Here is a 16515-nt window from a genome sequence, read left to right as displayed (position 1 = left end):
ACTAATCTGTTCGGAATATCCGTCTTAATCCACTGCATATGCCTCAGAGTAAACTAGCCCACTTAAACGTTCAGTTAATACCGACGTGCTTTGAACTTCAGCCTCGGGAACGACTTGCCAGTGACTGTCTCATAGTCGGAGTCGCCCGCGAAAGGTCATGCTCGTCCAGTGTCATTGTATTGTGTGTTTGTTTTCGCATTTGTTAATCCCGAAGCTTTCGTTTTATGCTGTTGATCGCATTGTTGTCTATTAATGCGAGGAAAGGGATTGGCGTTTGGTTGACTCTTGCATGTTTGGGTAAGTTGTCGAAGACACTACGCATGATTGTCCAAACGGTTGGCACGTGAGGAATTAACTCTAGGTTTCGTAATACTGTTAAATGCCGCTTTAAAAAAAAATTACTCACTAAAGAAACGTCTTTACGTGAATAAACACTGAATCTCTATCTCCCACATAAAGACCGAGTGAACACGATGTCACACATACATAGCAAAATGGACACGTTACACATAACACCAAGCCAACACAATGTCACACATACATAGCAAAATGGACACGTTACACATAATACCAAGCCAACACAATGTCACACATTAATACCTTGTGAACACGTCATACAATTGCATAAGTGCAAAAGTCAATTCGACCATGAATAATCGATTTTGATTGGTCGATCAGAGGTATCAAGTCACAATAAACCCCCTGAACTCAAACAGCCGATTTAACGACCACACCACCGCGGAAGCTAATTTTTTTAGAATAGTACTTCTTTTACAGTTATTGTCGGTAGGCATATTTATATAATTATACATGTACAGTTATTGGCTACAAAATGCAAAGTTGCGGTTACTACAATATTTAAAGACTGTGTGGAAATACATTTCATGCAGAAAACACGATAGAAATCTACTAAGAGAATGTATTTCAAGTTTGGTAGACAACAGAAAGCTGGCCATTTGGCGTTCTTCTTCATATAACTTTGACGACATCATTTGCGTCACAATGAGCGACGTCATAATAGCGACGTGTGGCGCCAAGAACGAAACATTTGGAAGGCTTGCTTGGTTGCCTTTAGGGGTGCCCACCTCATGTTAGGTTGGTGCGGCGGGGTAGCCCAGTTGTTAAAGCGTTCGCTCGTCACGCCGAGGACACCGGGTTCGATTCCCCACATGGGTACAATGTGTGAAGCCCATTTCTGGTGTTCCCAGTCGTGATATTGCTAGAATATGGCTCAAACCGATTCAAGTGAAACATGTAATAATTTAAATGTAATCATGTTTACCCGTTGCGTTTCAGCGCAATGTTACTAAATACGATTCATTGTTTCTCATTCAAAAGCTCACGCAAAGACCATTCCTAGTGGTTATTTAGAACGCTGGTTAAACCAGCGGATGGCTTAACCATCAACAGAATTAACGTTAAACCTGGAACATTCCGCGAAGCAAGAAGAAATCTCGAAGATGTGTTCAGTTGAGAGCATATCTAAACAGACAGCGCTGAGCTGTTTAAACGGAGTCCTTTACTGTAAATATATTACACCAAGGTTCTGTAACCTCAACTATATATATGGCTTGATAAGACGATAGGGATGACAGAATGTGGGATGGTACGTATGTGTGTGTGGTTTGGGGAGATTTGTTTTAGGAGGGGGCTCAGTTGAAATTAATCCACTGCTTCATGTATCACGCGCTCGTGACGTCATAGGATATGTCAATATCACCTGGTTGTGTCAACACCCCTGTGAGATAAACTGGTGTATGTGTTTGAGTGTTCGCGTCAACTGGGCCGAGTTCGCTGTCGTCCGTCCCACTCAGTGACCCTCAGTTTTGTGGGTTTATCATCTCATCTTGTGACGGGATTTCGCCCTGGTCAGAATTGGTATTTTTATACACAGATTAAATACTTATCAGTCTGATCTTTTAGGTCTATATTTAAGTTTAACTTTTAAACTATATGTCAATATTCGATAAATAGAGGTACGCGTTGGTGTTAATGGATCGACAAGATTGTGGAGCCAGCGGCTGCTAATACTCAAGGGGTATATCTCCAGAAAACATGTGATTGCTTCTGATTATATTATACGAGTTTAATGATAACAACAACAATCTTTGTGTTCCTTCTGCAGTTGATCCCAACGAACTCGGGATCTCAAGTTCAATCTTGAAATGAAGTATTTGAAACTCAGCTAAAAGGTTGGATGGAGGAAGGTTGCAAAGGACGAAGTAGGATAAAGGCCCCTTTTGGCCAACTTGTAATGTTAGAGTTTACAGTAACGGAACACTTTGCAATCATGGCAACTACGATGTTCTCTTTTTTACACTTGCAGGTCAATACTTGACCCTGTCTCAATGTGTATACATAAGATCTTGTCTCCATGTGTATGACCCTGTCTCCACGTGTATACATGACCCTGTCTCCATGTGTATACATGACCCTGTCTTCATGTGTATACACGACCCTGTCTCCATGTGTATGACCCTTTCTCCATGTGTATGACCCTGTCTCCACGTGTGTTCACGACCCTGTCTCCACGTGTGTATGAGCCTGTCTCCATGTGTATACATGACCCTGTCTCCATGTGTATGACCCCGTCTCCACGTGTGTTCACGACCATGTCTCCATGTGTATGTGCCTGTCTCCATGTGTATGACCCTGTCTCCGCGTGTGTTCACGACCCTGTCTCCATGTGTATGTGCCTGTCTCCATGTGTATGACCCTGTCTCCACGTGTGTTCATGACCCTGTCTCCATGTGTATGACCCTGTCTCCATGTGTATGGCCCTGTCTCCATGTGTATGACCCTGTCTCCATGTGTATGTGCCTGTCTCCATGTGTATGTGCCTGTCTCCATGTGCATGACCCTGTCTCCATGTGTATGACCCTGTCTCCATGTGTATGACCCTGTCTCCATGTGTATGTGCCTGTCTCCATGTGTATGACCCTGTCTCCACGTGTGTTCATGACCCTGTCTCCATGTGTATGACCCTGTCTCCATGTGTATGGCCCTGTCTCCATGTGTATGACCCTGTCTCCATGTGTATGTGCCTGTCTCCATGTGCATGACCCTGTCTCCATGTGTATGACCCTGTCTCCATGTGTATGACCCTGTCTCCATGTGTATGTGCCTGTCTCCATGTGTATGTGCCTGTCTCCATGTGTATGTGCCTGTCTCCATGTGTATGACCCTGTCTCCATGTGTATGACCCTGTCTCCATGTGTATGACCCTGTCTCCATGTGTATGACCCTGTCTCCATGTGTATGACCCTGTCTCCATGTGTATGTGCCTGTTCCATGTGTATGACCCTGTCTCCATGTGTATGTGCCTGTCTCCATGTGTATGTGCCTGTCTCCATGTGTATGTGCCTGTCTCCATGTGTATGTGCCTGTCTCCATGTGTATGACCCTGTCTCCATGTGTATGACCCTGTCTCCATGTGTATGACCCTGTCTCCATGTGTATGACCCTGCCTCCATGTGTATGTGCCTGTCTCCATGTGTATGTGCCTGTCTCCATGTGTATGACCCTGCCTCCATGTGTATGACCCTGCCTCCATGTGTATGACCCTGTCTCCGCGTGTGTTCACGACCCTGTCTCCATGTGTATGTGCCTGTCTCCATGTGTATGACCCTGTCTCCACGTGTGTTCATGACCCTGTCTCCATGTGTATGACCCTGTCTCCATGTGTATGGCCCTGTCTCCATGTGTATGACCCTGTCTCCATGTGTATGTGCCTGTCTCCATGTGCATGACCCTGTCTCCATGTGTATGACCCTGTCTCCATGTGTATGACCCTGTCTCCATGTGTATGTGCCTGTCTCCATGTGTATGACCCTGTCTCCACATGTGTTCATGACCCTGTCTCCATGTGTATGACCCTGTCTCCATGTGTATGGCCCTGTCTCCATGTGTATGACCCTGTCTCCATGTGTATGTGCCTGTCTCCATGTGCATGACCCTGTCTCCATGTGTATGACCCTGTCTCCATGTGTATGACCCTGTCTCCATGTGTATGTGCCTGTCTCCATGTGTATGTGCCTGTCTCCATGTGTATGTGCCTGTCTCCATGTGTATGACCCTGTCTCCATGTGTATGACCCTGTCTCCATGTGTATGACCCTGTCTCCATGTGTATGACCCTGTCTCCATGTGTATGACCCTGTCTCCATGTGTATGACCCTGTCTCATGTGTATGTGCCTGTCTCCATGTGTATGGCCCTGTCTCCATGTGTATGACCCTGTCTCCATGTGTATGTGCCTGTCTCCATGTGTATGTGCCTGTCTCCATGTGTATGTGCCTGTCTCCATGTGTATGTGCCTGTCTCCATGTGTATGACCCTGTCTCCATGTGTATGACCCTGTCTCCATGTGTATGACCCTGTCTCCATGTGTATGACCCTGCCTCCATGTGTATGTGCCTGTCTCCATGTGTATGTGCCTGTCTCCATGTGTATGACCCTGCCTCCATGTGTATGTGCCTGTCTCCATGTGTATGACCCTGTCTCCATGTGTATGACCCTGTCTCCATGTGTATGTGCCTGTCTCCATGTGTATGTGCCTGCCTCCATGTGTATGTGCCTGTCTCCATGTGTATGTGTCTGTCTCCATGTGTATGACCCTGTCTCCATTTGTATGTGCCTGTCTCCATGTGTATGACCCTGTCTCCATGTGTATGTGCCTGTCTCCATGTGTATGTGCCTGTTTCCATGTGTATGACCCTGCCTCCATGTGTATGTGCCTGCCTCCATGTGTATGTGCCTGTCTCCATGTGTATGTGCCTGTCTCCATGTGTATGACCCTGTCTCCATGTGTATGACCCTGTCTCCATGTGTATGACCCTGTCTCCATGTGTATGTGCCTGTCTCCATGTGTATGACCCTGTCTCCATGTGTATGTGCCTGTCTCCATGTGTATGTGCCTGTCTCCATGTGTATGACCCTGTCTCCATGTGTATGACCCTGTCTCCATGTGTATGACCCTGTCTCCATGTGTATGACCCTGCCTCCATGTGTATGACCCTGTCTCCATGTGTATGTGCCTGTCTCCATGTGCATGACCCTGTCTCCATGTGTATGACCCTGTCTCCATGTGTATGACCCTGTCTCCATGTGTATGTGCCTGTCTCCATGTGTATGTGCCTGTCTCCATGTGTATGTGCCTGTCTCCATGTGTATGTGCCTGTCTCCATGTGTATGTGCCTGTCTCCATGTGTATGACCCTGTCTCCACGTGTGTTCATGACCCTGTCTCCATGTGTATGACCCTGCCTCCATGTGTATGACCCTGTCTCCATGTGTATGACCCTGTCTCCATGTGTATGACCCTGTCTCCATGTGTATGACCCTGTCTCATGTGTATGTGCCTGTCTCCATGTGTATGACCCTGCCTCCATGTGTATGTGCCTGCCTCCATGTGTATGTGCCTGTCTCCATGTGTATGTGCCTGTCTCCATGTGTATGACCCTGTTTCCATGTGTATGACCCTGTCTCCATGTGTATGACCCTGTCTCCATGTGTATGTGCCTGTCTCCATGTGTATGACCCTGCCTCCATGTGTATGTGCCTGTCTCCATGTGTATGTGTGTATGTGCCTGTCTCCATGTGTATGACCCTGTCTCCATGTGTATGACCCTGTCTCCATGTGTATGTGCCTGTCTCCATGTGTATGACCCTGTCTCCATGTGTATGACCCTGTCTCCATGTGTATGTGCCTGTCTCCATGTGCATGACCCTGTCTCCATGTGTATGACCCTGTCTCCATGTGTATGACCCTGTCTCCATGTGTATGTGCCTGTCTCCATGTGTATGTGCCTGTCTCCATGTGTATGTGCCTGTCTCCATGTGTATGTGCCTGTCTCCATGTGTATGTGCCTGTCTCCATGTGTATGACCCTGTCTCCACGTGTGTTCATGACCCTGTCTCCATGTGTATGACCCTGCCTCCATGTGTATGACCCTGTCTCCATGTGTATGACCCTGTCTCCATGTGTATGACCCTGTCTCCATGTGTATGACCCTGTCTCATGTGTATGTGCCTGTCTCCATGTGTATGACCCTGCCTCCATGTGTATGTGCCTGCCTCCATGTGTATGTGCCTGTCTCCATGTGTATGTGCCTGTCTCCATGTGTATGACCCTGTTTCCATGTGTATGACCCTGTCTCCATGTGTATGACCCTGTCTCCATGTGTATGTGCCTGTCTCCATGTGTATGACCCTGCCTCCATGTGTATGTGCCTGTCTCCATGTGTATGTGCCTGTCTCCATGTGTATGACCCTGTCTCCATGTGTATGACCCTGTCTCCATGTGTATGTGCCTGTCTCCATGTGTATGACCCTGCCTCCATGTGTATGTGCCTGTCTCCATGTGTATGTGCCTGTCTCCATGTGTATGTGCCTGTCTCCATGTGTATGTGCCTGTCTCCATGTGTATGTGCCTGTCTCCATGTGTATGTGCCTGTCTCCATGTGTATGTGCCTGTCTCCATGTGTATGACCCTGTCTCCGCGTGTGTTCACGACCCTGTCTCCATGTGTATGTGCCTGTCTGCGTGAGCATTCACTTCACATTGTAGGGAACACCCCCACAATACAACCCCCCCCCCCCCCCCATGTCATGTTGACCTGGTGATATAAAGTTGTTACCGAAGCAGGTTGGTGTTGTGTGAGCAAACCTGCCGTTCTCACCACTAGCACAACAAATTGAGTACACTGACCTTTTCCGGAGACGATTTGGATCATTTCCGTTGTATTTCGGTTGGAGAAAATTGCTACTTATTTTAATCAGCTCCACTGCAATCATTTTGATCACAATAGCTGTGTTTGGCCGTGCGTCGACAGGGAAGTTGTTGAATACTTGGCGATAACAGATGCCATAGCAACCGGTCCTACACTAGATAATGTGTTTGTGGGAGTAAGATGTCAGATAAAGTTACCGGTATTTGAGGCAGTTAGCTTTGGAGTAGGTTCGTAATGACATTTTGATTTTGTTGTTTAAAGTGTAAACACAAACCCGGCGTTTTGCTTTCTAAATATTATTGTGGTTCGATTCTATAGCCTGAGAAGATGGTTGTTCAGATGGGGGATGTCTTCCCTCCACAACCAGGTCAGCGTGACCCAGCCGTCACAGCCAAGATGCACAACGCCAAGCCAGCCCTTGTGCCGACATCCGTCACCCACCACGACCACGACCACATCACCCCTAGAACGACCACCTCATCCCTCAACGACCACCTCACCCCGCCTGAACGCAAACGATCCACCACCTCGGCCCTACCACAACCACACAACGCCACGAGTACCTCACCCCTACTACCACCACACCACACAACACCACGAGTACCTCACCACTACCACTACCATACCGCACAACACCACGACCACCTCACCCCTACCACCACCACCACCACAACACACAACACCACGACCACCACAACACACAACACCACCATACCACACAACACCACCTCACCCCTACCACCACCACACAACACTACACCACCTCACCCCTACCACCACCACACAACATCACGACCACCTCACCCCTGCCACCACCACACAACATCACGACCACCTCACCCCTACCACCACCACACAACATCACGACCACCTCACCCCTGCCACCACCACACAACACCACGACCACCTCACCCTTACCACTACCATACCACACAACGCCACGCCACCTCACCCCTACCACCACCACACAACGCCACGACCACCTCACCCCTACCACCACCACACAACACCACGACCACCTCACCCCTACCACCACCACACAACATCACGACCACCTCACCCTTACCACTACCATACCACACAACGCCACGACCACCTCACCCTTACCACCACCACCACACAACACCACGACCACCTCACCCTTACCACTACCACCACCACACAACGCCACGACCACCTCACCCTTACCACCACCACCACACAATATCACGACCACCTCACCCCTACCACCACCACACAACATCACGACCACCTCACCCTTACCACTACCACCACCACACAACGCCACGACCACCTCACCCTTACCACCACCACCACACAACATCACGACCACCTCACCCCTACCACCACCACACAACATCACGACCACCTCACCCTTACCACCACCACACAACATCACGACCACCTCACCCTTACCACCACCACACAACATCACGACCACCTCACCCTTACCACCACCACACAACATCACGACCACCTCACCCCTACCACCACCACACAACATCACGACCACCTCACCCTTACCACCACCACACAACATCACGACCACCTCACCCTTACCACCACCACACAACATCACGACCACCTCACCCTTACCACCACCACACAACATCACGACCACCTCACCCTTACCACCACCACACAACATCACGACCACCTCACCCCTACCACCACCACACAACATCACGACCACCTCACCCTTACCACCACCACACAACATCACGACCACCTCACCCTTACCACCACCACACAACATCACGACCACCTCACCCCTACCACCACCACACAACATCACGACCACCTCACCCTTACCACCACCACACAACATCACGACCACCACACCCTTACCACCACCACACAACATCACGACCACCTCACCCTTACCACCACCACACAACATCACGACCACCTCACCCCTACCACCACCACACAACATCACGACCACCTCACCCCTACCACCACCATACCACACCTCGCCACGACTACCTCACCCCTACCATTACCCCGCCACGCCACGCCACACCACGCCACGCCACACCACGCCATATCAGCATATCAACCACCATCCTAAACAACTAAATACCACCCTTTTCACCCAACATACCCACAAACCCATATACTCACATACCCTAACCACCACCCCCACCCCCGCCCCCAATACAATACCATGTTATACCACCACGTCAGCTATATGGTACAAACTTTTATTCAGATTACCATGGCAACTACCCAGCGCTACGAAATAAGACCAGCGTATTTAACTGTCGTCAGTGGTTCTGCTATGTAAAGTTAGGGAAGCAGCAGACAACGTTTTCGTTGAATGGAAACACCATCTACGTAATTAAACTGAAGCAAGATGATGTAGAGGAAGTTTAACACCTAAAAGGAAGCGCGTGTTGTTTGCGTTGGGCGGCACATGCAGATGACTGTGAAATGAATTGTGATGGGCGCTTAAACCGCGTGTGTAATGTACTCGGAACAACATTAACACATGTCTCCGTATACAAGTTCATTGAAGTCAAATAGGTCTGGACACGTTTGCACCATAGAGAAAATATTTACTCAAAAACTCTTGTTATTGAAGTATGTGTCAGTCCGAACGATTTTGTACAAAGCCAAATACAACATGTATTCATGGTCTAGATTATGTTCTAACTGCATCCATAACATGTATTCATGGTCTAGATTATGTTTTAACTACATCCTTAACATGTATTCATGGTCTAGATTATGTTCTAACTGCACCCATAACATGTATTCATGGTCTAGATTATGTTCTAACTGCATCCATAACATGTATTCATGGTCTAGATTATGTTCTCACTACATCCATAACATGTATTCATGGTCTAGAGTATGTTCTCACTACATCCAGAACATGTATTCATGGTCTAGTGTATGTTCTAGCTACATCAATAACATGTATTCATGGTCTAGAGTATGTTCTTACTTCATCCAGAACATGTATTCATGGTCTAGATTATGTTCTAACTACATCCATAACATGTATTCATGGTCTAGATTATGTTCTTACTTCATCCATAACATGTATTCATGGTCTAGAGTATGTTCTTACTTCATCCAGAACATGTATTCATGGTCTAGATTATGTTCTAACTACATCCATAACATGTATTCATGGTCTAGATTATGTTCTTACTTCATCCAGAACATGTATTCATGGTCTAGATTATGTTCTAACTACATCCATAACATGTATTCATGGTCTAGATTATGTTCTCACTACATCCATAACATGTATTCATGGTCTAGATTATGTTCTAACTTCATCCCTAACATGCATGTATTCATGGTCTAGATTATGTTTTAACTACATCCATAACATGTATTCATGGTCTAGAGTATGTTCTAACTGCATCCATAACATGTATTCATGGTCTAGAGTATGTTCTAACTGCATCCATAACATGTATTCATGGTCTAGAGTATGTTCTAACTGCATCCATAACATGTATTCATGGTCTAGATTATGTTCTAACTACATCCATAACATGCATTCATGGTCTAGAGTATGTTCTAACTGCATCCATAACATGTATTCATGGTCTAGTGTATGTTCTTACTACATCCATAACATGTATTCATGGTCTAGAGTATGTTCTAACTCCATCCATAACATGTATTCATGGTCTAGTGTATGTTCTAACTACACCCATAACATGTATTCATGGTCTAGTGTATGTTCTAACTACATCCATAACATGTATTCATGGTCTAGATTATGTTCTCACTACATCCACAACATGTATTCATGGTCTAGAGTATGTTCTAACTGCATCCATAACATGTATTCATGGTCTAGATTATGTTCTAACTGCATCCATAACATGTATTCATGGTCTAGAGTATGTTCTTACTACATCCATAACATGTATTCATGGTCTAGAGTATGTTCTAACTCCATCCATAACATGTATTCATGGTCTAGATTATGTTCTAACTGCATCCATAACATGTATTCATGGTCTAGAGTATGTTCTAACTGCATCCATAACATGTATTCATGGTCTAGATTATGTTCTAACTACATCCATAACATGTATTCATGGTCTAGAGTGTGTTCTAACTCCATCCATAACATGTATTCATGGTCTAGAGTATGTTCTAACTACATCCATAACATGTATTCATGGTCTAGAGTATGTTCTAACTACATCCATAACATGTATTCATGGTCTAGATTATGTTCTAACTACATCATTAACATTTTTGTAGAACACGTCATGTTAAAAAAATGTGTTATCGGAAGATTTGTTTAGGTAAATTATCGCATCGCGGAGAGGAAATAAAGACCTCGTGTTTATTCAGTCAAACAAGTGACGAGAGCTGGGACTTTATCGAAAATAAAAAAAAAATTCCCGAAAGTTCTTGAAATAATAAATATGCATCAGACTGTTGGCCAAGAAAACGCTGTCTGCCAGAAAACGTACAATGCTGCAAGGTGTTTGTGCGGCTGTGTGCATATGTGTGTGAGTGCAAACGATGTTGTATTGTGCGGGCGTACTGGCGTGTGTATTGCCAGCGACCTTAACCCAAATAATAAAGTAGAGTCTACCGCTGTATTTGTCAACAGCGACTTGATATTTCATGAGATGCAGCCGAACTGCACGATACGTGCATTTTTACATCGGCATATATCTATGTATAAGGTTTAATAGGTACCGATCGCAACCTTTTGGTATTCTTGGGGGTTGCGATTTTGCATCGAGATTAGATATTTTTTTTAGCTACAGCAACAATACCAGATATTCTATTAATTTAAAACTATGTGCCTAATTTTTTAAAAGAAATACACCTTGCAACAATATGTAGCAGTCAATTTCGACAGGCTACACACAATCAGCCAGGTTGCACACAATAAGCCAGGTAACATACAATCTGCCATGTTACACACACTAACCATGTTACACACGATCAGCCATGTTACACATGATCAGCCAAGTTACACACAATCAGCCAGGTAACATACAATCTGCCATGTTACACACATTAACCATGTTACACACGATCAGCCATGTTACACACGATCAGCCAAGTTACACACAATAAGCCATGTTACACACAATCAGCCAAGTAACAAACAATCTGCTACGTTACACACACTAACCAGGTTACACACGATCCGCCAGGTTACACACAATCCGCCATGTTGCACACACTAACCAGGTTACACACAATCCGCCATTTTGTACACACTAACCAGGTTACACACAATAAGCCAGGTTACACAGAATCCGCGATTTTGCACACTTACCAGGTTACACACAATCCGCCAGGTTACACACAATCCGCCATGTTGCACACACTAACCAGGTTACACACAATCAGCCAGGTTAAACACAATCAGCCAGGTTACACACACTAACCAGGTTACACACAATCAGCCAGGTTACACCTAATGAGCCAGGTTTCACACAATCCGCCATGTTACACACACTAACCAGGTTACACACAATCCGCCATTTTGCACACACTTACCAGGTTACACACAATCTGCCATGTTGCACATACTAACCAGGTTACACACAATCAGCCAGGTTACACACAATCAGCCAGGTTACACCTAATGAGCCAGGTTACACACAATCCGCCATGTTGCACACACTAACCAGGTTACACACAATCCTCCAGGTTACACACAATCAGCCAGGTTACACACACTAACCAGGTTACACACAATCAGCCAGGTTACACCTGAGCCAGGTTACACACAATCCGCCATGTTGCACACACTAACCAGGTTACACACAATCAGCCAGGTTACACACACTAACCAGGTTACACAGAATCCGCCATGTTGCACACAATCTGCCAGGTTACACACACTAACCAGGTTACACACAATCAGCCAGGTTACACACAATCAGCCAGGTTACACACAGTCGCCACCCAATCATCATTAGTCGGCTGCTAAGACAGGCATGGCATGTTGCCAACTTGAGGACCCATTCTGCTCCGAATTCCCGATGTAGAGACCTGCATAGCCCGCTAGCGACCTGTTATTTACCGGACTCCATCTGTGTTTCATAGAATTGAATCTTGTTTTTTTTACGGTAAAATTGCACATCCTCAGACGCAGAAAGTTCGAGGACAAACAAAGTCTATTTGAAGCTGATCAACAAATCTTGTTGTAGATGCACGTGACCTTGATCCCCCCCCCCCCCCCCCCCCAAGTATTTTTTATATATATTTTGGTTAATCTGGGTAATTACCCTCCAACATTCAATCTTACATGGAGCTACCGAAGCACTGAGGTCGCCCTTGACGTTGACCGCTTCGTGACCCTATTTTGATAAGGTTGAGTAGGCTTGACGCAAATAAGACACCCAAGTGCGTTTGTTAAAGACAGGGAGTTTTTTAATCTCACGACTTTTTTATGTTTTTGTATTTTTTCAAACTAAACTACCGGGCAAAAGAAAGTATACACCCATTTTTGATAGTGGCTAGAAATACAACCAACGAGAAATGATTATTCGAGGGTGATGTATAGGGGTATCACAGTTGTATTTTGTACCTTAAGTCTGTTGTGTTTCGGCGACTGTTGTCAGCCGAGGAACTTTTTGATAACGTTCGTAAATTTTGGTGAAATCCAATTTTCAAGTGTATGCTTTCTTTTGCTCGGCAGTGTATTTGGTTGACCACTTAAACGAAAAAAGGAAACTAAAGGCATATACCATGAAGAAATAAAACAAAACTAATTGATTTGTCTTTTCTCATTAACGACGTGTGAACCGAATATAGCTCACCTGTTACGTATGCCTGTCGTAAGAGGTGTGGACAGGGTCAATGATTTGCTTGCGTGTCATTGTATCCCGACGTCATGAGACGTTGCTCATGACATCAATCACTGGTTTGTGTGACCCAGGCTCCATTATTGACACGCCGACGTCATATGGCTGGAATATTGCTAAATTGCGTTAAACAAGAGACAAAACATTGACACAAATGGTAATCTGTGAAATGGGAGAAAAGTGATATTTTCAGAACGCATTCCCAAGCGATCAGTATACAGGTGAGGTGAGGTGAGGTGAGATGTAAGGTCGCGTTTAATATTATATCATCATGTAGCGAAGTGCATGTACGTGTGTGTTGTTGCTGATACTCGTTCCGGGCTCTTATAGTGCTCGCCCACTGAGATACCATGCCGCAGTTTAACAGTATACTGACTCCGAGCCCGCCAGTCCTTCGTTTGACCTCATAATGCCGAATACCACCTAAACAACAAATACCATCTTTTAACGTCTTTTGGTATGACACTGCCAGGGCATCAAACCACCTACCTTCCGCTCTCCGGGCGACCCGTGAAGATCCGGGGTAGAATAGGTCTTCAGCAACCCATGCTTGCCGTAAAAGGCGACTATGCTTGTCGTAAGAGGCGACTAACGGGATCGGATGGTCAGGTTCGCTGACTTGATTGATGCATGTCAACGTATCCCAATGGCGTGGATTGATGCTCATGATGTCAATCACTGGATTGTCTGGTCCAGATTCGATTATTTACAGACTGCCGTCATATAGCTTGAATATTGCTGAGTGCGGCGTCAAACAACAAAACAACAAGAAAAAGAACGAGAAAAAGTTTTAATTGTGAACTTATGAAATTCATAAACAAAACTGCACATGGTTGTTGATGAACGAATATTATTGTGTGAGCTCCTTGACCCTGGTCTAAGTGCAAACCCGCAGTACATGCCTCGGATGTAAACGGACATAGACGGTCGCCCTGCCTCAGTACGTGGGTATATGACAACAGCATGTGTATCACGTGATTGTTCGGTGTCAGATGACTGATATCACTAGATGAGAATAGAATATCCTATAACACATGAGCACTCACCTGCTCCAAACTGCGCATCTATCCGTCTCATGATCAGTTGTGTATATGTTGTGTTTAAAGGTAAGACCACAACAATACTGTAGCTCACCTGGATAGGTAATCATCAGCTTAAAATGCCATCAAAGACAGCTGCTTAACAAACGTCGGTGTCAGCGATGATATTCAAGTAATTTCTGCAAAATTACTGAGGATTTATTTGTTGTTTAACGAAGCAATCAGCCATATTATATAACGTCGGTCTGTAAATAATCGAGTCTGGACCAAACAATCTAGTGGGTGACATCATGAACATCGAACTACGCAATTAGGTGAGTGAGTGAGTGAGTTGGGTTTCACGCCACTTTTAACAGTATTCCAGTTATATCACGGCGTGTCAGCTTAATGTGGGAGGAAAGCCCGAAGTGATACAGGTCTCAGACGTTTACCACTTCGGTGAAACCCACGAGCACGGGTATGGTGCTGACAAACCTAGAAACATAATCGGGGCGAACCGGGATTCGAACCCACAATCACAGGTTTCTGGCGTGCCCAGGGACGCAACTCTGCACAACGAATCGCGGCGCCTTAGACGACTGGGCCACCCGTGCCCCCTACGCAATTAGGATACCATGACATGCATCAACCAAGTCAGCGAGTCTGACCACCCGATCCCATTAGTCGCCTCTTACCACAAGCATAAACGCCTCTTGCAACAAGCATGGGTGGCTGAAGACCAATTCTACCCGGATCTTCACGGGCCAAATTACTGAAGACAAACTGACACCAAAATCTAATGATGTCATCATAAGAAAAAACACAAATGTCAAAGTTCAGCTCCCCTAGACTGGCAGTTTCAGAGGAGCAGCTTCTGGGGCCAAATATGCATTTAGACAGAACTTATGAGCATGGTCAAAACAAGTTCCAAATTAAAAAATATCACTAAAAACGGAACATATCATTGCCTTGAACCCCATTACTGACTACACATGGTACATGTACTAAATTTACCCAATTGCGTGGATCGATGCTCATGATGTCAATCACTGGATTGTCTGGCACAGACTCGATTTTTTACAGACCGCCGTCATATGGCTGGAATATTGCTGAGGGCGGCGTTAAACAACAAACAAACAAACAAACAAAACAATATACATTGCGAACAAAAATGGCAGATGTGACATTCATAGTGGAAATCAGATTCGAACCGCTTGAACAAATATAGGTGCCACCGTTGCTGGGAACAATCATGTGACGTTTCAGCTTTAATAGTCCAGTGGTTTCTGTGGAGAGGATGTTCACAGTGCAAAGAAATGCAGTTAGGGATAATTTAGGAACGTCAAAGTACAAAGGTCAAATAAAGGTCAACATTATCGGAAAACGGAACATATATGTTTAGCCCCACTACTATCTACACATGTATCAAATGTCACATATCTTGAACTAAAATAGAGGGGCGGTCGGATAGCCTAGTGGTTAAAGCGTTCGCTCGTCAGGCCGAAGACCAGGGTTCGAATCCCGACATGGGCACAATGTGTGAAGCCCATTTCTGGTGTGCCCCACCGTGATATTGCTGGAATATTGCTAAAAGCGGCGTAAAACCAAACTCACTCACTCACTCCCTAAACTAAAATAGCCGATTAAAGGTCATATGAAGTTTCAGTTTCAGTTTGCAAAATTTCAAATGTAAGAAAACCGGAACACATGAAGACAACTACTAACTACACATATACCAATGCAAGTCTAATTGTGGACATACTGAAGATGTGAAACATAATCGGGGCGAACCGGGATTCGAACCCACAATCACAGATTTCTGGCGTGCCCAAGGGACGCAACGCTGCACAACGAATCGCGGCGCCTTAGACGACTGGGCCACCCGTTCCCCCTACGCAATTAGGATACCATGACAAGCAAATCAGCGAGCCTGACCACCCACCCGATCGCCTCGTAC

The sequence above is a fragment of the Haliotis cracherodii genome, unplaced genomic scaffold, assembly GCF_022045235.1.
Source record: "Haliotis cracherodii isolate W230 unplaced genomic scaffold, xgHalCrac1.p SCAF_7, whole genome shotgun sequence".
Classification (NCBI taxonomy): Eukaryota; Metazoa; Mollusca; class Gastropoda; order Lepetellida; family Haliotidae; genus Haliotis; species Haliotis cracherodii.
This window is presented reverse-complemented; position numbering follows the sequence as displayed.